Source organism: Terrapene carolina, unplaced genomic scaffold, assembly GCF_002925995.2.
Source record: "Terrapene carolina triunguis isolate 2854851 unplaced genomic scaffold, T_m_triunguis-2.0 Scaffold227, whole genome shotgun sequence".
Taxonomy (NCBI): Eukaryota; Metazoa; Chordata; order Testudines; family Emydidae; genus Terrapene; species Terrapene triunguis.
In genome coordinates this window covers 1,027,273-1,048,969 of record NW_020664578.1, presented here as the reverse complement: position 1 = coordinate 1,048,969, position 21,697 = coordinate 1,027,273, and the positions used below count along the sequence as shown (strand labels likewise).

Genomic DNA, 21,697 nt, shown 5'->3' with positions numbered 1-21,697 from the left:
TGGGTGTCAGGCCTCCTGGAAGCTCTGCTGCTGCTGTGCAGTGTGGCTTTCATCAAGTCACTCGCTCCACTCTCTCTGCCTCAGTTTCCCCATCTATGAAATGGGGGACAAGCTGTTTATAAAGAGCTCTGGGATCTGTGTAAGTGCAACACCCCGAACATCCCCTGGTCTTGGGCCTGCACCCCCCCCCCACTCTCCCCACCACCCCCTACCCCCCCCCGCCCCCTCCCCCCCACCACATAACCTGGCTCCCCAGTCCCGCCAGGTGACCACACACACCAGCTCCCCGCACTGTCACACCAGCTCTTTCACACACAATCACAGTCGCTCGCTCACAATTGCAACCCCGCTTAACCCCCTCCCCCACAGACGCTCACAACATATCACACTACCCCTCCCCCCACACGCTCGCAGCAGCCCCTCCCCCTTGCACACACCCGTTCCCCTCCCCCTCCGAGAGCAGTTCCCCTCGTGTGTACACACACACACACACACACACACACACCAGGCCCCCCACCACTCTCACAATGCATCCCTCCCTTGCCCCCACTATCACACCAGAACCTGCATGTGCACACAGACACACACACACACACCATTGTATGCCACCCTGGGCTCCTCCCCCGGCTCTCTGGCCTGTCCAATAACTAGCTCCCCATGCTGCCCCGGCCCCTGCAGACTCAGCGTTGAAAAAATGTAGCCCCGGCTGCCCCGCCACCCACTGCCAGGCCTGATAGAGACACCACAAAGGAAACCACAAGCTCCTGGTTGGGCCCGATCCCCTGCCCCCAGCCACACTCTCTGTCCTCCCCCCACCTCACCCCCGCCCCCTGCTCCCGGGGATCATCGCACGCCCGGGACAGACAGGAAAAGAAAGTTTCACGGACGGGGAAACCCACACGTGCCCAAATCAAAAGTGCAACGGGCGAGTCGCCGACACATGGCCCCATGCAGCTTGGGTGGAGAGCCGAAGGAACAGGGGTAGGGTGTCTGCCAGAACGGCCACACGGACCCCAGCTGCAGAATTCAGGTGTTATTCTCCATCCCCGCCAAGGGGAGTTTGGATCTGGAGGTTTCAGGCTGGACCCATCTCTATTATTACGGAGCAGATCACAGGCCTCCCAGATCTAGGAAGAGAATCTAGGAGTCCGGCCCCCCACCCCATGCTCTGACCACTAGACGACACTCCCCTCCCAGATCTGGGAATAGAACCCAGGAGTCCTGGCTCCTCTTCCCCATGCTCTGATTTCCAGCCCACATTCCTGACAGAGGGCTGGGAAGTGAAGTCAGGCATCCAGGTGGAAACCAAACAGAAGCAACATTACACAGCTCAGAGCTACAAAAACAAAAAAGCCCTCAGGAAAAAGACAAGCGGGGGGGAGGGAGACGGTGCAGGCCCCCACATACGTCCCCTGGATGAGGAGCTGCTGCCTACACCTGCCTTGGGTTTTATTCTAGAATCCGAGCAACGTGGGGCTGGAAGGGGCCATGAGAGATCATCGGGGCCAGCCCCCTGCGCTGAGGCAGGGCCAAGTAAATCTTCTAGACCAGGGGTCCCCAACGCGGTGCCCGCGGGCGCGACTAAGTGCACCCGCGTGCTGGCCGGCGGACAAGCATCCGCCGGAATGCCGCCGAGAAGCAGCGTCATCCTGAGGCGTCACTGCCGAAATGCCGCCGATTTTTGCTGCTTCTCGGCGGCGTTTCGGCGGCGATGCCTATTGACACTGCCGCTGGGTCGGCAGCATTTCGGCGGATGCTCGTCCGCTGCCACGGTCCTCCGTGGCTCGTCGTCTGGCACCCGCCAGACAAAAAAGATTGGGGATCATTGATCTAGACCATCCCTGACTGGGTTTGTCCAGCCTGTTCTGAAAACCCCCCAGTGAAGGGATCCCACCACCTCCCCAGGGTGCCTGCTCCACAGCTCAATCCCCCATAAGGGGAAAGTTTTTCCCAATATCGAACCCAAATCTCCCTTGCTGCAGATTCACCCTGTTACGCCTGGTCCCGCCTCCAATGGCCATGGAGAACAATTGACCCCCGTCCCCATCCTAACAGCCCTTAATATATTTGAAGACTGTTCTCAAGTCCCCTCCTCCGTCTGCGGCTTATGATCTCATTTCCACCAGCGGCTCTGCCCCACTGTTTGATGGGGGGGGGGGGATATCCCCCATTGGGAAACAAACCAGCAAAGCTCCAGCCCTTCTGCACCCCATGCCCTCCTCCCTTATCTCCCTCCGGTGCCAGGACGGGTTATCCTGCAGGCAGGGATCATGATCATGTCTCCCTTACAGAGCAAATCAACTCTGTGCCCCTCCCTTGCCCGTCCAACACAGAGGGCACCTCCAGCCCCTTGGCAAGCAGGTAACGGGGCTGGAGGGCCAGGCTGGGTCAGCTCCTCGGGTTAACCCTGAACCCCACCCTAAGGGCCATGCTGGCAGGGTAGCACCTGTGGTGGGTTCAGGACGCTTCACCCAGCTTATTCCTCCCAGGTTGATGGCAGAGATGGCAACAGAACCCAGGCGTCCTGCCTCACATCTCCCTGCCCTAATCTAGTCCCTATCCCTGGGAACTGAACCCAGGAGTCCTTGCTCCCAAACCCCCTCCCACCACGCTAAGAACTAGACACCCCTCACTCCCTTCCCGGAGCTGGGGCTAGAACCCAGGATTCCCGCTTCCCAGTCCTGGGCGCTAGCCGCAGAACGACCGCTCCCTTCCCCCACCCAAGGACTTGGCTACACATGAGAGTTCATCTGCAATAAAGCAGGGTGTGAACGTAAAGGGGATTAACTACTCCCAATGACTGCGTGCATGGGCAGCACACCACGTGGAATTCGGAATCAGGTGCTTTGATTCTGGAATCAGAGCATCCGCTCAGGGAATTAATCAGGAACATTGAGGGGCCAATGCTGATGGCTCTGGCCAGGCCAGAATCTCCCTCCTAGTCACCCCTCGTCTTTTTATTCTCTTTGTTTAAAAAGGAAAAGAAAAACGCAAGCTCCCCGGCTTTCATCGCGTCAGGGCTGGCTGGGCACAGGTGTGAGGGCTCTCCCTGGGGAGCCGGGAACACAAGCTGCGCCTGCCTTTGGGGATAAAGGCGCTCTGGCAACACAACACCACAAGCGGGGGGGGGGGGGGAAGAGACCCAAGAATCGCCCCTCCCCCTACGCAGAAGCTAGCAAGTGGGCTAGGATGGAGAACAGAAACCTCCGTCTGTACCCAAAGCAGGCCCGCCCCAGGCAAGGTCAGTTTCCCGGGCGCCCTACCCTCTGCCAGCGCATGCCTCAGCCCGGATCTAGTGGGCAAAAATGGGCCTTCGGGGCTTTGGCCTCTTTGCTAAATAACTACAGCTGACTGGGGCGGAGGTTTTCCGTGATCTTTTCCAGCCTGTTGGCCCGCCTAGCCTCCTGCCCCACCGGCTGCAGCGGAAGGCATCTAACCGCAGGAACGCGCAGTGATGACACAGCCCCTGGGAGATCTGTCCTAACACCAGGCAGCCAGCGACCGGCTAGGAGGGTTCCTAACTCCAGCTGGGGGAAAGGAAATTCAGGTTTTGACCAAAGAATTTTTTTTTGTTTTGCTTCCATTTTTGGCTGAAACCCCCCGAACAGCAAAATATTTCCATTTGGAAAACTGCCGCCGTGCCTTCTGGGAGTTGTAGTTCGGTTGGTTCCTGTCCCAATTTTCCATGGCGGGCCTGGCTCCCTGGCCAGACTACACCCCCCATGAGGCTGTGGGGCTTAAATTACAGGATGGTTCTTGCTTGGGGCTCAGCTACAGGTAAAGGGCCAGATCTTCCAAGGGTATGAATCAGCACAGGGGAGTGGGGCAGTGCCCGTTTACACCAGCTCAGGTTATGGCTCCAAGTCTGGATCATCATCCCATGGAGGGTGTTTATACCGAGTTCAGGTCTCATTAACAAAGCCTGTTTCTTACGGAGCGATTTCATTGGTAGATCTCAAAGCGCTCGACAATCTTGAGTGTGTTTTATCCTCCCAACACCCCATGGGAGATAGGGAAACCCCCCTTGTACACATGGGAAACTGAGGCACGGACAGTCTAAATGACTTGCCCAAGGTCACATAACAATCCATGGCACTGCAGGGAATTGAACCCGGATCTTCCTGCTGCTTAGTGCACTGGACTATCCTTCCTCTCTGGTCTTCCCCTTCTCCCCCAATCCTCCCCCAACGGCAGCCAGTTAAAGCTAACAGCAGATGCTGTTGTTTCAGCAAATAAAAATCACACACACACACACACCAGTCACCCATGTGTGAATAAAAGCAAAAAGTCACTCTCTGGAAGCTTTTTATAGCTTCTAAACATAACTCCAAGTTTCAGCCAGAGCTAATTCAGCCAAAATGTCCAGAGAAAGCCACCAAAGAGGGCCGGAAGAAAGCCTGGGAGAGGGGTCAGTTTCCTACAACTCAGGTGGGACCTCAGAGGAATCAGAGCTTGTTCTTGGGTAGAAAGGTGTTGGAATCAAAAACACCGACCCCTGGGAGCCAGGACTCCTGGGCTCTGCCGCTGACTCGCTGTGTGATCTCGGGCTAGTCACATGCCGTCTCCGTGCCTCAGTTTCCCCATCTGTAAAATGGGCATCAGACCTACCTAAATCACAGGGCTGCTGCGGGGAGTTAGTTAAGGTTTGAAAAAGGGTTCAGTATCATTGGAGGGAAGGCTGCGTAGGCGCAGCACAATATTAGAGCACATTTTAAGGTCATATACTCAGTAAATTATGTCTACGGTAACGGATTCTTGACTGGACAAGCGCAGAGCCCGAACGACAGTTCTAGAGAGCGCATTAAAGATTAGCCGAGGTGCTTTGCAGGGTGAAGCCGGGCTGCTATTTAGCGACCTGGGGAGGCGATCCTGGCTCCGCTCTGGTGATAGAACTTGGGTCACTAACAGGTTATTATAGCACCAACGTTAACTCTCCGCTCCCACCCCAGTATTTAAAAAGCCCCTGACCCCAAAGCCAAAGCTCCTCCAAAGCCAACGAGCGAGACCCGGACTCTTGGTAGCTGTTTGCTAACAAGAGTTACAAATCAATCAATATGGACTTCAGCCAGGGGGAACCACGGTACAGTGTGTTCTGAATGGGCAAAGTGCTCACATCTAGGAAAACCTAAGGGCCAAATCAGGACAATTCCCCACGTCCAGACTGATGATGGATTGGATTGGGAGTCTACCCTGCACCGTCTCCGGTCACTATCCAGGCAGGGGGGTCCAGTGGACTGGGACACGTGGGTTCTATGCCTAACGTGGGGCTGGCTTTTCAAATGCTCCGTGCCCAAAACAGAGGGGTGAATTTTCCAAAGAGCTCAGCTCCTGTTGTCCTTGGAAATCAGGCCATGAGTGTGACGCTGCACTCCATAATGCTTTATAGAAATATGCTTATGACTGTAACTATGACATAACTGGAATATGTTTTATGCTAAATCTGCCATGTAACATCTCTTTGCAAAGGTTATGTTCTTCTGCATGTGTTCATCCTATCCGTATGCATGTATCATTTTTAAATCTGAAGTTATGAGTGCTGGCTTTATGCTTGTATTTAAAGTGTTTGCTGTAGAAAGCACCTAAGGCAGATTTGGTCAAGATAGTGTGAAGGGGTTATTCAAGTAATTGGGAGTACTTGGCGAACAATGAACCTTGGTAGACGCCAATCCACATCTGAGATTTTCTGGGAATGTCCTGTAGAAAACTGAGTCATGCACAGACATGTGATTTGCCCAGGTGACTCCCAAACTCGATTTTGTAGCTGGATTCTACACAGGGGGAGAGAGAGGTTTCCACTCACAAGAGAAAGTCTATTTAAGCCCCTGGAAGCCCCTCCATTTTGTCTTCAGCTGACTCAAGAGATATCCTTTGGGGGTTGAGAGGCTACCTGAAAGAAACTGGAACAAAGGACAGTAACTACAGGGGTGTGGGATTGCTGGACCCAGACTAGAAGGAGTCCAGTCTGTAAAAGAAGCTTATTGGAACATCTCTGAGGGTGAGATTTCATCTGTGATCACTTTCTTACTGTATTAGGCTTCCACTTGCGTGTTTTGTTTTGTTTTGCTTGGTAATTCACTTTGTTCTGTTATTACTTGGAACCACTTAAATCCTACTTTTTGTATTTAATAAAATCACTTTTTACTTATTAATTAACCCAGAGTATGTATTAATATGAGGGGGGAGGGGAAACAGCTGTGCATATCGCTCTATCACTGTTATAGAGGGCGAACAATTGATGAGTTTACCCTGTATAAGCTTTATAGAGGGTGAAACAGATTTATTTGGGGTTTGGACCCCATTGGGTGTTGGGTATCTGAGTGCTGGAGACAGGAGTGCTTCTTAAGCTGTTTTCAGTTAAGCCTGCAGCATGTGGGGGATGTGGTTCAGACATGGATCTGTGTTTGCAGCAGGCAAGCGTGTCTGGCTCAAACCAGGCAAGGCACTGAAGTCCCAAGCTGGCAGAGAAAACAGACTCAGAGGTAGTCTAAGCACATTAGGTGGCAGTCCCAAAGGGGTTTCTGTGATCCAACCCGTCACAATGATATCGCTCCGTGCCTCAGTTTCCCCGTCTGTGAATCGATAACAATCCTTTCTTTCACCCATCCTTTGTTTAGGCCGTGAGCTCTTCAGGTCAGGGACTGTCTCTCCCTGGGTGTGGGGGAAGCACCTGGCGCAACGGGTCCTGGTCTCAGCTGGTGCCTCTAGGTGGCTGCTTTAATACATACAAACCACAGAGAGGAGAGGGGTCGGCTCATGAAGGTGCTGCGTTCAGCCCTGAATTCCATGCACATATCAACAACTTGACTTTACCCTCCTGGGCTGGTGAAACAAGGAGGTCAATATCATCATCCTTGTTTAACAGAGAGGGAAACTGAGGCACAGAGCAGGAGAAGGACCAGTTCAAGCTTTGCGAGAGCCAAGACTAGAACTCACTGATTTCCAGCTCCCAGTCTTCTGTTCTGGCCATTTTTATTATTACAACAGTGCCAGGCGCTGTACATACACCCAGTGAGAGACAGTCCCTGCCCTGAAGAGCTCTCAGTCGGTGTAGAAAAAAGATGGGAGGGGAAACTGAGGCAGAGAGAGGGGAAATGACTTGCCCGAGGTCGCCCACCAGGTCTGTGGCGGAGCCAAGAAGAGAATGCAGGACTCCTGAGCAGGGCCGGCGCTAGCGTTTTTGCCACCCCAAGCAGGGGGAAAAAAAAAAAAAAAAAAGCCGCGATCGCAAGCGGCGGCAACTCTACCGCCGCTTCATTCTACAGCGGCAATTTGGCGGCAGGTCCTTCGCTCCGAGAGGGAGTGACGGCCCCGCCGCCGAACAGCCGGACGTGCCGTCCCCCCCCCCTGCATTGGCCGCCCCAGGCACCTGCTTGCCGGGCTGGTGCCTGGAGCCGGCCCTGCTCCTGAGTCCCAGTGCAGGGCCTCTTTAGACCCGTAAGCCTCATCGCTTGGTGTGTCAGGAACTAAGCTGCAACATGGCCCCCTGCCCTTGTGTGCAGGGCTGGACTCAGCTCCCCCGGTTTGCAGTGGGACCTCGGCTACTTGGCTCTCGTCCTGGGGAAGGGGGTGGGGGAAAGGAGGGTCAGGTCACCTCTCATCTACGCCTTGCTCCCGAGGACGCGCCAAAGCTGCAGGATCACGAAATATACCTGCCCAGGGACTGTAACCGCAGCCGGGGAAGCTGTTAGCCCGCAACAAACAGGAAGCAACAGGGTTTTCGATTTCAGGCTGTTTGCTGCCTCCCTGACTCCACAGTCCCCTAGAAAATCATGGAGCCCCAAGTCATTTCACCTGGATTCTGTGCCCCGGGGTGGGGAGGCTGGCTTCAGCGATACCCAGGACTGGGCCTTCTTGTTTTGATCTGTTCCCGGCTCTGCATTGAGACCTCACCCCCCAGGGCAGCACCAACCTACAACACTCCAGTCACACCGGGGCAGAGAGGGGTGGGCCGCACAGAGGGCTGGGAGCCAGGAGCACAGGCTGGGGCCAGGTGGAGGGAAACTTCCTGACCCCACATCAGTTTAATTGCATGAGACTGTTTAATGCCAGCGTGCACTGGCGGGAGCGGGCTGGATTCCAGTGGCGTCGCTGCACTCGTGCAAACCCCTCGTGTAACAGGTGCTGCACTGATGTAAAAAAAGTGACTGGCTCCCGTGCGACGTGCACCGGTGCAAGGAATTTACCCTAGGGATTTGCACTGATGCAGCGACGTAGGTGCAAAAAATCCACTGATCCCTTGAGCCTGCAGCAACCCAGCCCAAGAATCTTAGCGTGGTTGATAAACGAAGCCTCCTTGTCTGCGGGTACCGGATAACCAGGGCCGGAAGGAGGGCAGCTGGAAATAAGGAGTTACATGATGGGGACTGGCTACTGTCTGGAAAGGTTAGGAGCAGGGGACGCGAGTGAGGACCCATGCGGTGAGGCTCCAGGTACGCTATTACAGTAGCTGCAGGGGGGTACAGTGTGGCCTAGTGGATAGAGTACTGGATGCAGAGACCTGGGTTCTAGTCCCAGCTCTGGCACTGACATGCTGGGTGACTGTGCCCCACTCACAGAGGCCTGCGCTGCGGGAGTGGGGATCGAACCCAGCTCTGCTGCCCGGCGATGCAGGAGCGCCGCCCACCCCAGCCAGGCTGAACACAGAAAGCTCTGTCGTACGGTCACGTACGGACCGGGGAGAAGTGACTCAAGGCTGGTGACTAATCGAACTTGCCTCTGCTACATGCGATAGCAGATGATAGGCAAGCTTCCCTGGCACTGCTCTGCGTGTGCCCTCCAATCCCGCCCCCAGCCCCCCTGCTACCCCAGCCCTTAGCCCCACTCACACAGGCAATGCCCCCCGCCCACCCACCTCTGTCAGTGCCCCCTTCAATCCTGATTTGCAGCCCCCCTGCTATTCCAAGCCCTGAGTTCCCCATCCCGGCAACTGTGCCCACAACTCCCCTGGGCCTCCCCTGATTCATACGCTGTGCTGGGAGGCTGAGTGTCTGCAAAGTGCTTCGGGATCCTCCGATGATCAGCTAGTCTCTGTTTTGCAATATGAAAAGGCCTCATTGCTTCTGCTGCCCGAGCAGGAACGTGCCAGGCAGCAGCTAGCGATGGGCCGGCCCCAGCCAACCAGCAGCCCCAGCACGGCTGATGCGGGTTGGAATTGGTTCCCTAGCCTGATTCCATAGGACAAAGGTCAGGCCCGCCCTTCCGCGCAACTGTCATGCCCTAGGCTGTGCCAGCAAACTACAAGATCACGGGGTTTAATCTTTAAGAATGTGTGTTGCGTGGACCGCCTGCCTTCCTCCCCCCACCTCCGATCTGAAATCCGAATGGGGGAGTGGGAGCTTGGCAAAGGTGTTCCCACATCTCGGCCCCGCTTCGGAGTGGCTGTGACTAATCTTGAGCAGCGATGAGAAAGGAACAATGACTCAGAGTCACAGCAGACTAGCTCCCGATTCCATACACCCCCACCCACCGAGGACAATGCTGGCCCACAGCTCTCAGACCCCGGGCCCAATTCTAGTGTTTGCACCATTCCGGCAGCATAAAGGAGCCTTGGTGTAAACACATGATGTACCCAAGAGTCTGACAGGCCCCCCGGAGTCTGACTCACTTAATTCAAACCGCACGGTACCCCTGGGAAATAGGATTACACCCACTTTTACAAGTGGGTAAACTGAGGCAGCGAGGGGCCGAGCTACTCGCCCACAGTCACTTATTCTGTGTATTGCGGCGGCACCTCGAGGCGCCATGCGAGATCAGGGCCCCGCTGTGCCGGGCGCGGCACAGGCACAGAGCAAGAGACAGTCCCTGCCCCGAAAAGCTGAGTCTGAACTGATGAGACAGATGGCAGGATGAGAGAGGAAACGGTGACAGCGCGAGAGAGTAGCAGCAGAGCCAGGAGCAGAACCCAGGGCCCCTGGCGCAGGACCCTAACCACTAGTCCACCCAGCCTCTCCCAAAGTAAGAGTTGATAGCAGAAATGGGGGTGATTCTTGGGATTCCCTCTCCCTGCCTCCCCCAGGTCCCACCACTGGGCAGCCCAGCATCCCTGTTTACCTTGAATCCCTTCCAGCGCATGATTCAAGAGGAATCTGACTCCACTGGGCTTAGGATCAGGGCCTTCGCAGACCCCACTGCCTTCAGCTGGTGTCGCAGTCCTGACGGGGTGTTCCCCCCTCTCCCCAGAAGCATCAGTGGCCGTGTGCTCCAACTCCCCCCTCCCCCCCCGACTGTTGTTATCCCGCTTTCTACAGCAGGGCCCTGCCCCCTTGCACAGCCATTTTCTCCAGCACCACATGCGTGTGAGTCACTGTCACCCCGACCCGGGAACCGCTGTGTGCACAAGGCGCGATCCCCGGGGGCACCAGGGGCTGAGAGACGACGGGTGACGTTTTCAAGAGGGTCTAAATGACTCCTGGCCCTGGGATTCAAGCCGGGGAATTACCCAGTGCCCTCAGCTCCCTGCAGGATCAGGGCCGTCGGGGAGCAGCGGGAGATGCACAGGGCCTGGCGCTCTGGGTGAGTGGGAATGTAACCGACACCCACCACAAGGCCCCAGAGCAGCGTAAAGGAGCCTGGGTGCAAAGGAGAATCAGGCCCCCGGGGTTTCATGTTTACATTTTATCAGCAGGAAGGTCAGGCAGCAACCCAGCTGCCACGCGCAGGCTCTGTGCAGGGAGAGGTTGCAATAACCCAGGCCTCCTTTATCTTTTCCAGGGGATTGCTCAGCCTGCTCGTGCGCCGTCGCTTTCCCTGGGCTGACTTTCTCCAGCTCACTTTCAGCTCCCAGTTGCAGCTCTTTGGGGGGAGGAGGGGTAAGAGGCAGGTCATGTGATCTAAAGCACCCAGTCACCTCAAATAGGGGCCTGGGGTTAGAGCACAGAATCCTGAGCTGGACGGGAGTCGAGCCAGGAGCGCACTGGGGTCTCTCTTCCACCGCTTCTTATGGGAACTCGGGCATAGCGCTTCCCACGCCAGGCCCGTGCCTCAGTTTCCCCACCTGTAAAATGGGGGAGTGTGACCCTGACGGGGCACACGGTGAAAATTCAGACTGTTGCTGTAGCAGTGTGACAGGCTGACAATGTTTGTTACCTGTTTAGCTCGAGTGTCGTGGGCAGGCCGTGCGACCTAATGGCTAGGACTCGGGAAACCTGGCCTCCCTGCTGGGTGATCTTGGGCAAGTCGCTTCCCCTCCTGTCCCTGAGTTCCCCTTCCCATTCTTTGTCTGCCTTGGCTATTTAGATTGTAAGTTCTTTAGGGGCGGGGGGGTGGTGGTGGTCTCTTACTATATGTCCGTACAGCGCCGAGCACAATGGGGTCTTGGCCCACGAGTGGGGCTCCTAGCCGCTACCACCACGCGAATGGTAAAGACGTGCTCCACTGCCCTCTGCTGGATGGAATCTGAGCAGTTCAGTGGTGTGTGTCAGGCCCTAGACTGCCCTCCGCGAGCGGGTGATTCTCCCGTCGCTCGGAACAGGAGGCTGAGAGTTCTGTCTCCGCGCCGTGCCAAGAGGCTGTGGCAGGCAACGGGATCCCGGGCTTGGTACCGTAGCATTTTTAGCACACGCCGAATCCTTGAACGCCAGAGTCCCTGCTTTAGAGAGAGGCCGACTCCCCCAGCGAGGGACGAGGGTCAGAGCAAGGGATGCTACTCCGACAACAGCCCCCGGGCACTGCCCCCGACAACAGGGCTGGGCAGGAGGGAATGGGACAGGCCTGAAGAACAGGACAGAGAAAAGAAAATAATACTGCGCTCACTCTCTGCCACCGGAGAGCCTCAGACATCCCCTCAGCCAGCCTGGCATGCGACGCGTCTGCATTACTGCACGTCCCATACACTGGGCAGGGGAAGGGGGGCTGGGCTGGCTCTGCAGAGGGGCCCCTGGTGGACTGGAGCCCAGTGAGCAGTTTAGAGGCTCCCAGCAGTGCTAAGAGGAGACGGGCAAGTCGAGACCAGATTAACTCCCCCGGGCACTGGGGCAGTATCTGCTCCATGTGGACGGCATCCACACAGCTGGCCTCTGCACCTCCTCCTCCAAGCAGCACCCTGACCCTTTCCCTTGCCTGGATCACACCGTGCGAGGCGAACAGACATCCACCAGGACAGGCAGAGCATGGGCTGAGGGCAAACACACTCGTGTCATCTGCCTTCCAAAGCAGGACGCAAAAGCAACTCTCTCGGGTGGGTGGCAAAAGGCTACTCGGCGAGTCAGAGCTCCCTGCATATGCGCAGAAAACCAGCCAGGTTCTAATCTCAGTGTAAAACCAGAAAAACTCTGGAATTAAATTAGCATCTCCGAGACCAGCTGGAAAAATCTGTTGCGGTCTCATTTATCGAGGAGAACTTCACCCCAGGACTAGCACCGAGTGAGAATTTTCCAGCAGGAATTTTTTCCATTGGAAAACGCCATTGCGCTGAAATCGAAACTTCCTGCGGGAACATGGGTGACTGACGAAATTTAGGGTTTGTCTGGCTTTTTTTGGGGGGGGGACGAGGGAAATCAAAATGAAGCATTTTGATAAGGTCGTAATGCTCAATTTTTGCCATCTGCAGAAGAGAACATGTTGACTTTCCATTTTGAAATTGGACATCCTAAATTACAGTTGACGTGATAAGCGATAATACAACGAACATTTCCACAAAACCTGCGGAAATTCCTTTTTGCGGGAAATTCAGAAACTCCGACGCTGAACGAAAGCCAGCTTGGAAGTCACAGAAGAGACAGTAAGAGGAAGAGCCAGCCCGGGCCTGAAGGAGGCCCTGAGATTGGGCACCGTGCACTGGAAGAACAGAGGCTGGGTGAGGCCTTCAGGGCGATGCCTTTGAAGTGCTGGGTGTGCATTGAGGAGAAGCTGCCCATGCTGCCCATTCCCCCAGGGCCGTCTCTGGAGCACTGGGGTGGCGTCACTGGCGTGGCCGACCCAATTGGCTTCCTTGGGGTGTTCCTAGGAGGTGGTGGGCTATGGGCAGAAAGCTAAGCAAGGTCCGCCTCGCTCCGCGACTGGATGGGAAACCCACCGTCCTGCTGGAAGGGGTACTGGTGATTCAATAGGACCCTCGGAGTCGGGGCGAACCTCCCCCTCAGCCATAGTGCTGGAGGAAGCAGTGTGTGTGACTCAGTAGGAGGCGCTCTCCCTTCATGGTCAGTGCTGGAGGTGGGTTAGGTGCCCGGTTAAACGCAGCAGCTCCTGATCACAGCTGATCCGTTAGGCTGGGACCTTAACGCTGGAATCCCAGGCACGTTCAGATCCCATCTCCTTAACTTACCTCCCTCATTCGGTGCTGATAAGACCCTTCCTCTCATCAGTCAAAGAGAGGAAAACGCTTGGGAACTTATCTCACTGGCAAGCCCAATAAGACTTTATTACGGGGGGGAATTTCCAATAGCACGGCAAATTGGCCGGATCTACCCACAATCCTTATACCCGTAGAACTGCATCGACTAAGGCAGGGGTAGGCAACCAAAGGCGGCACGCGAGCTGATTTTCAGTGGCACTCACACTGCCCAGGTCCTGGCCACCGGTCCGGGGGGGCTCTGCATTTTAACTTAATTTTAAATGAAGCTTCTTAAACATTTTAAAAACCTTATTTACTTTACATACGACAATAGTTTAGTTCTATATTATAGACTTAGAGAAAGAGACCTTCTAAAAACGTTCAAATGTATGACTGGCACGCGAAACCTTCAATCAGAGTGAATAAATGAAGACTCGGCACCTCACTTCTGAAAGGTTGCCGACCCCTGAGCTAGGGGCATGATTTTCTCACCCATCTAGTTATACCAGTGCAACTCGTAGCACAGATTCAGCTATGCCAGTCCAAAGGTGCCTTAGCCCAGTATAGCTTATTCCCCTGCCTGTACGGGACTAGCTACCCCCTGTTTAAGCACCTTTATACCAGTAAATTTGCACCCTCACTGTACCGCTTTAACTAGACCAGTGTTATTACAAAGGTTCTGCTGCTTTCTGTAGACGAGGGCTAAGCGATTTGCCCAAGGCCACTTAGCAGGCCAGCAGCAGAGACAGGATTCAAACACAGATCTTCCTGGCCTTAATCCCAAGGCCAGCCTTCCTCACACCCCATTTATAAATAATAATAACCCTGATTTCTTCAGCAATAGATCTTGCAGCACTTTCCAAAAGGTCAGTGTCATTATCCCCATTTTACAGAGAGGGAAACTGAGGCATGGAGTGGCAGGTGATCACCCAAGGTACCCGGCAGACCAGTGGCAGAGCCAGGAATAGAACCCAGCTCTCCTGACTCCTAGTCTGGTGCTCTAGCCACTCGGCCACTCTGCATGCAACCCTGGAAGCTGTACAGAACTTTGGACATGCTGGGTCTCCCATCACCCTGTAGGCACGTAACAGGCTGCTAGGAGAGGATGCTGATGGATCCAACGTTGCGCTGAGCCTGGACACCGCAACAGACTGCTCCAGAAAATCCTTTCAAGAAAAAACTCCCTCCAGAGCCCACGATGCTGCCGGAGCCCCTGTGTCTCCGAGCGGGGGGCGGCTGAGCGTGACGGGGAATCAGGCCCGAAGCGAGAGTCACACCCGGGAACAGGGTTGAGCCAACGGCTTGCGGGGGGGAAAGCGAAGCCAGAACCACCGGGCAGAGGACGTGCGAAGCCTCGGTCCTGCCAGGACAGTACTTTGAGATTCTCAGCTAAACCCAACGGCAGCTCCCCTTCGAGCTGCTGAGCCGGGAAAGGCTCCTCCCAGGAGCCCCTTTCTCTCACCCGGCTAACAGGGTCGGCCTGGCCACCCGCGCGCAGCCTGGTTCTCAGCAACGCCATTGCTGGGCTTGGGGCACCGAGCCCCCTTTGTGTTCCCCAGATTCCAGGGCCCCACTGCCAATCGCAGCAGCCTTGGGGCTGCTCTAATTTAACACTCTGGTTCTGTGCCCCCAGGAAGCAGGGAATAGCCACAGTGCAGTTCGCAGCGGTTGGGAACAGGGTGGATGCAGGGTTACGACAGCCCCACACCAGCCAGGAGGTTCCCCTACTCGGGGGCAATTTTCAAGGGGATATTTCAACCCCTTCGGCTGGCAGAGTGGCCTCAGCGTCACTGAGGATCAGGCCCCCCTAGAGGCACAAGGTAACAGACCTATCCCAGGTGGATCCAAAGCTAATGGCTGGGATCCGAGAGTCCAGCCCCTGGCAAGGTCTCCCACTGAAGCCGCTGGGAGCCGAGAGCGCTCGGCACTACGCCGGGGCACCCTGCAGAATCGGGCCCACAGGCTGCTCAACCAGACCTTGCGGCAATCGGTGGCCCCTGGCTACAGCAGAGCCTCGACTTTGTCCAGACGGGGCCCAAGCAGCGCACCAGCCTGGCTAGAAAGCTGCCTCGCCCACCACGGAGAAGGGCGTGGCTCAGGCAGCGTTATCCAGGAGGGCCTGGCTGCTGCAAGGGGCAGAGCGCAGCGACCCAGGCGCCCGCCCTGCAGCCGCTCCCAATCCAGCACCGCACCCACCCTCTGTGCTTGTATCTGGAGCGAAACGTTGGGACTCGCCCCGCAGGCCAGGACCGAGAGGGCAAGGCTGGTCCTGCGCTTGAGGCACTCGCCTGGGAGAGCCAGGTTCAATTCCCCGCTCTGCCACAGACGCCACATGCCCTTGGGCAAGTCCCCTGTCATTAACAGATGGGGAAACTGAGGTTGACAGGGGTGGCAAGAGGAGGAAATTCAGGTGGCTGCGGGCGGGTCACAGGTAGCCCGAGCATTCGGCAACATGGGGTAAGACTGGAAGCCAGAGAGGACCACAGGGTCTGTCGGAGTCCAGCAGCCACAATAAAAAAGCCTCTTTATATTCAGCCGAGTCCTGCCCTTTCACTGCTTCTGGGGATGCGGCCGCCACCTCGCTCTGATGCGGGGGCTGAGACCAAACCCGGGATCCGCGTCAGAAATTGGCAGGCTGGGTTCCGCGTCGCTCTAGAAGGATCGAGAGAGAAGAGAGCCCGGTGGCGTCGCTGCAAGGAGACAGCAGGGGCCTGGGTGCAGATTCACATGGCGTTTCCCTTTAAGAGGCTCCCGACTAGTTTCTCGCCTTTCAGAACAAATGGTGCGGCTCGCGGAGACCTGCTCCTTAAAGCGGCAGCGGAGCCTGGGGCCTGCAGCAACAAGGCCAACTGGATCCGGTTTCTTGTTTAAAGAGGCAGGGACCACAAGGAAGGAAGTGCCAAGAACAGTTGAAGGGCCCGATCCTGCAGGGTGCCAAAGATCCACCTCTTCCCCCCACAACCTCAGCATCCAGCCGCATGAGCCTTTTACTTAAGCCTCTTGGGGCCACGATTCTGAAAGGTACTGAGCACCTTTCCCCCCCTCCCCTGGAAGGATCAGGAGCAAACCTGCAACACCTCCTCTGAATTCTCTGTAAATAAATCATGTGGCTGTAATTAAGAAGGGACTTGGATCCCATAGCTGCAGAGGGGACGTCCCTAAGGTCGGGAACGCAGCGCGACTGTAGGCGCTGTGCGCTGCACGTATCCCTGTATTGCTACCTGCACCGAAAGGCCCCAACAGAGATCAGGGCTCCATTGTGCCAGGGGCTGCACAGACAGAGGGAGATGCAATTCCTGCTCCGCAGAGCTGGAATTCTGAACAGACACAACCAAGGTCTTAAAATCAAGAGGAAGAGCGGCCTTGTGCTTAAAGGGCTGGGCTACGAAGACCTGAGTTCTATGCCCATCCCTGCCACTGGCATTCTGGGTGACCGTTCCTCTCAATGCCTCAGTTTCCCCTCCAACTTCTTGTCTATATTTAGATTGTGAACTCTTTAGGCAGTGACTGTCTCTTATCACACGTACGTACAGCGCCTGGCACCGTCTCAGCCTTGGTCAGGGCCTCTAAGTGCTACCATAATCGGTGTAATTATTAGTACGGAGAACAGAGGCATAGAGAGCTGGAGCAACTGGACCCAGCTGACCTGGAAATTGAACCTTAATCTCCTGAGTCCCAGGCTAGTTCCTCAACCACAAGGCCAACCATCCCCTCCATCCCTTAGGTTACAAACATTATTTCATGGGTTAGGTTTGTTGGGATTTTTTTTCCCTTCTAGGTGGTAGTGGTGATGATGTTCGTTTGGTGGGCCTTTCAAAGCTGCCCAAGTCCCATCATGGGAACTGGGAGTTTAAACCCACTGGGGATCCCGGTAAATCTCAACCTAAAACTAAGGAGACATGTTAACAGTGAAGGTTGGTTAGTCACGTTAGTTACAGTAGAGCCGAGGGACCAGCCAAGAACCCCATTGTGGTAGGTGCTGTACAGGCTCCCGGACTGCTCCTGCCCTGAAAGAGCTGACGACTAAATGAGCTATGATCTAATAATCTGGCTTCCAAGCAGTCCCCTCTGGTCACACCTCGCTCCTGTTTATGTCTCTCTATTTTTAATTTATTGATGGTCTCTTTAGATTCCGCTCACACCTGATTTAGACCTGGGGTATTTTGCACACATGCACCAGACCAAAAGACATTAAAAGAAAAAAAAATCTTTAAGATTTAAACAAATTGGCTCATTTTTTGTGTGGGCAACCCTACTCGGTCTACTCACATGAGTAATGGGATTATCTGTGGGAGTAAGGCCAGGAGTATCTACCCTTCCAAGGCTGCATCCTGCAGACATTTCCTGCCCTGACGAAGGATTGCTCACTGGCAGGGAAGTTGCAGGATTAGACCCTGAGTTGCAGGATATTCGCTACCGACAGCAGTGCATACTACCATGAGCAAATCTACTGGGTCCTATTCCCCACTGCCCTGAAGCTTGTCATCGCCTTTATACCAAGGCAAACAGAGAGAAGAACGCTGCCGTTCTGATGTGGGAGCCTTTTACATCACTTTGCACTGGTGCGAACGGCTGCACAAGGTGCAGGGAACAGAGGATCCGGCCCCTCACCTTCACACGGCTGCAAAGGGACAAACTTGATTCTGGCATCAGAGAAATAGCAGCCCGTGAGCTCTTCGGGGCAGGGCACGTCTCTCGCTGTGTGTCTGTGCAGCACCCGGGGGCCTCGAGCTCTGACTGGCCTCCAAACAATTAATAATAATAATAGAGCAGTTCTTTGTGTGCACTGAGCTGGTCACATGCCCAATATGAAACCTGCCTGTGTTCCCCTCCTCCCCCACCCCCACGCACTGGTTTTATAATTGGATCTACAGGGAGCTCAGGCAAGCTGGCTCCCCCCGCCGAATGCCCAGTGACACCGCGGAGAGGCCCGCTTCGCCCCGCCCGGAGGCGCGTCGAGGGGCCTGAAAGCGGGTGCTCCTGGACTTCACCCCCTCCGCACGCGCCTAGGCCCCTCTGGGCAGCGTAAGCGAAGAGGAGAATCGGGCCCAGGTCGTTCGGCAGCCCCCAAGGCCACACGCCGCCAAGGGAAGAGATTTTCCTCTCCTGAAGCAAAACTCCAGCCGGGAATTAAAAGACACGTCCCTTTGGGAGGTCCCGGAGAAACGCAGCAAGCCTCTCTCGCTCCTTTTTGGCAACCCCCTTAATCGGGCTGGGAGAAATGTACCAAATTCGAATAGCAAAATCGATGCTCCCCTCAAGCCGGAGATCAAAAGCCCCCAGACAAGAACTCGGCCCAAGCTGCCCCCTTCCCATCCCCCCAAATAACCCCCCCACGCTGGAAACGTTCAGAATCCGAGGATCACTTGTTGGCTCCTCCTAGAAAAGCTGCTTTCAAACACATTTCCAGGCCAGAGCCAAGTTATAATCCCCCTGCCCCTCCCCCCACACGGCATGAAACCAAGCACAAGTAATTCCACAAAAGCCAGGAGGTGGGGGGGGGGGCGGGGGGCTGAGCTGCAAAACTCAGGAGGTTTTGAACCATCTCGATGGCTTTCAAACACGCTGCTCTTTGGGTCGATTTTTCCATTTGAAATCGCTTTCGTTTTCAGCCTGTCCTGTCTGCACGGAGGAGGAAGAGGGCGGGGGCAAATCCTCCAAGGAAATTTTAAACTGCATCATCAACCGCTTAAAAATAACCAGCAACGTCTTCTGAAGCAAGAGTCTGTCTTCCCCACCCTCTCGCCCAGGAGCGACTGGATTCCTGGCGAAGTCCGTCTCTTAAAGATCTGGAGCTGGCTTGCCGTTGAAGTGCATGGCGAAGGCTCTCGCTGTCTTTCCGTAAGAGCAGGATCGGGCCCCAAGAAGCCCAGATAAAGCAGCTAGGAAAAAGCTCAAACCCCCGGGGCAGATACGCTGCAGCCCCTGCTCACCCCTATGTCTGGGGACATCAGCAGGGCTCAGGACAGCCAGGGTGCAGGCCCCAGTTCTGCAAAGCGTTGCGCATGCTTAAATCCCCGGCTATCAGTTAAGTATCAGGGGATAGCCGTGCTAGTCTGTATCCACAAAAACACCGTGGAGTCCGGTGGCACCTTAAAGACTAACAGATTTATTTGGGCATAAGCTTTCGTGGGTAAAAAAACCCACTTCTTCAGTTATGTACGTGCGCCAAGCGCTTTGCTGAATCAGGACTTCGGCCCGATCTTACTCCCGTTACTATTAAACGACGACACTATGACAGAGCCAAAAAGCCTGGATCAGGACTTCGCCATTGGCTTGGATGGGCCCAGCCCGGGGAATGGCAGAACGCTCCCCCATAACGCTCCGAATATTTATATTGATTTTTAAAACGTAGGTGTCCACACGCGCTCCAACCAGCCCTACCCTGGTTCCAGTTCAAACAAGGGCAGAACTCCTGCCAGCGGCAACAGAATCAGGCTCCCTGCACGGACCCCGAGCGGCGCCGATCCTGAGACGGGAGCTACGCGGGGTCCAGAGGCGCTGATCGGGCTGCCGAATCGGGGCAATCATGTGTGAATCCCACTTTCCGATATCCAGCTGTTCGGACACAGCCAGTAACATCAACTCAGGCTCGTTATGAAATAACAAAGTACTTTTAACCTGAGCAGCACCACCTAGGAGCGAAATTAAATTATAACGACTTCTCCGGCAACGTAATCCTATGGCTGTGCTCTGCACCTCTCGGTCTCTCCTGGGATTTTTGCTCTACTGTAGCTACATCAATGTATTTAGGGACACTGCAACATATCTCTACCCCCACATACATAAGCTCCACTGGTGCAATATGGGGCCTGAACTGATTTTTTACCTCCTTCACTGGTTAACCCCATTCTGTATCAGTGCAGCACAACTGCATTATAGGGTTTTGCTCTGGTGTATCATCCCGCTGGGGTACAATTCCCTACCCCAGCCTCACGGTGTCTGGCACACCACATGACTCTAAGGACCCCACACATGCTCAGAAATTACACGTGGGACCTATGTTACAATCCAGCAACACACACACACACACACACACACAGAAAACAGGGCCCCGATCCCAGTAAGGGAACCAAATGGTCGGAATTCTGAGCTTGTGGGCCTATGACCCAGGTCTATTAATAGAGTTTCACTCTAACAGAAGCACAAAACTAAACTAGGTCAACATAAGAAGGAAACGTCTGGTCTGAAGTTCTGGTTTGGTTTTGGTTTGTTTTTTTCTGCCGTTAGTTTGAACTAATGAAGAAAACACACGTCCACGTTCGTGTTACCAGCTTATAAGATATGTCGTCTGCAGGCCTGGTCTGACAAACCTTCCCCTCCACAAGCAGGCAACGGACCAGCACACGTGCTTCCAGAATTACACCCGCATTTCCTAGGCTGAGCCAACAGCTTCGCAGAGAAACTTTCTTAGCACTAGCTGGGCATTTGCTGTTGAGTACCGTGCAAAATTAAAATTCCAACCAATCAAAGGACAAAGGAACCCCCAAAAGGGCCAGATCCTGAGCTGGTGTAACACATGGGAGCTACTTTACACCAGCGGGGGATTTGGTCCACAGGGCCCAGGGGGCCTAAATGGAACTAGTGTGCCTTTAAATGAAATTTACAAGATAAACAAACAACAACCCTTAAAGCTCTAACAAAGACTGCAGAAGCAGTTACCAGAGACCCCCCGACTACAGCTTTAATTCTATTTGGACTCTAATATTACAAAAATTAAAAAAAAAAGGCTCTGTTTGTTGCACTGAAGATGAAATATGACAATCCCATTGGTACCCCCTCCAATTCCCCTCCTCCCACTAAAACACAACAGGGAAAGTCTAGTTTCACTTACTGTCTCCAAGGAGATTAGCAAAAAAATGCAAGAGACCCTCCTGGCAGAAAACTCTGAACACAACCCGGGTTTACTTTTTAAACAAACTGCACCATTTTCATGAGCAGGCAAGAGACCAAGTGATATTTCTTTTTAAGTTGCAGCGGCTTTTAGCATGATCATAGAAAATATTGAGAAAGGTGAAGTCCTATAAAACAGCCACAGAAACACATTGTATATATTTATGATCATCTACTTTGACTCCCATACACATGTGTATGATCTAATTTCTGTTCCCAGAGATGTGTATTGCACAGCATGAAAACAGACAGGGCCATGTAAACACTCATGGAACACTAATCAGATTCTCGTGCACATTTTTTTTAAATATTCACCTGTCTTCCACATAGTTATGAGCTGCTCTTTTGTTTCAGAGCAATATATTTATTGCCCAGCATGAAAAAGCACAGGACAGAATATATAAACACACATTAAAACAAAGTAATAGATTAACCTAGTTATAAATCTACTTTGTTCCCTATACGGCCTAATTTCAGTTTTGGCGCTCGCACAGATAACAGCATCTACACTGGATTTCTTTTTTCTATATAATT

At 54.3% G+C, this 21,697-nt stretch overlaps 1 protein-coding gene across 1 annotated transcript in view; it reads right to left on the bottom strand.

Annotated features, from left to right (window-relative positions):
- The window catches only part of HDGF (heparin binding growth factor), a 30,850-nt gene that overhangs the window by 8,826 nt on the left and 327 nt on the right, over nt 1–21,697 (bottom strand). The window lies entirely within an intron of this gene.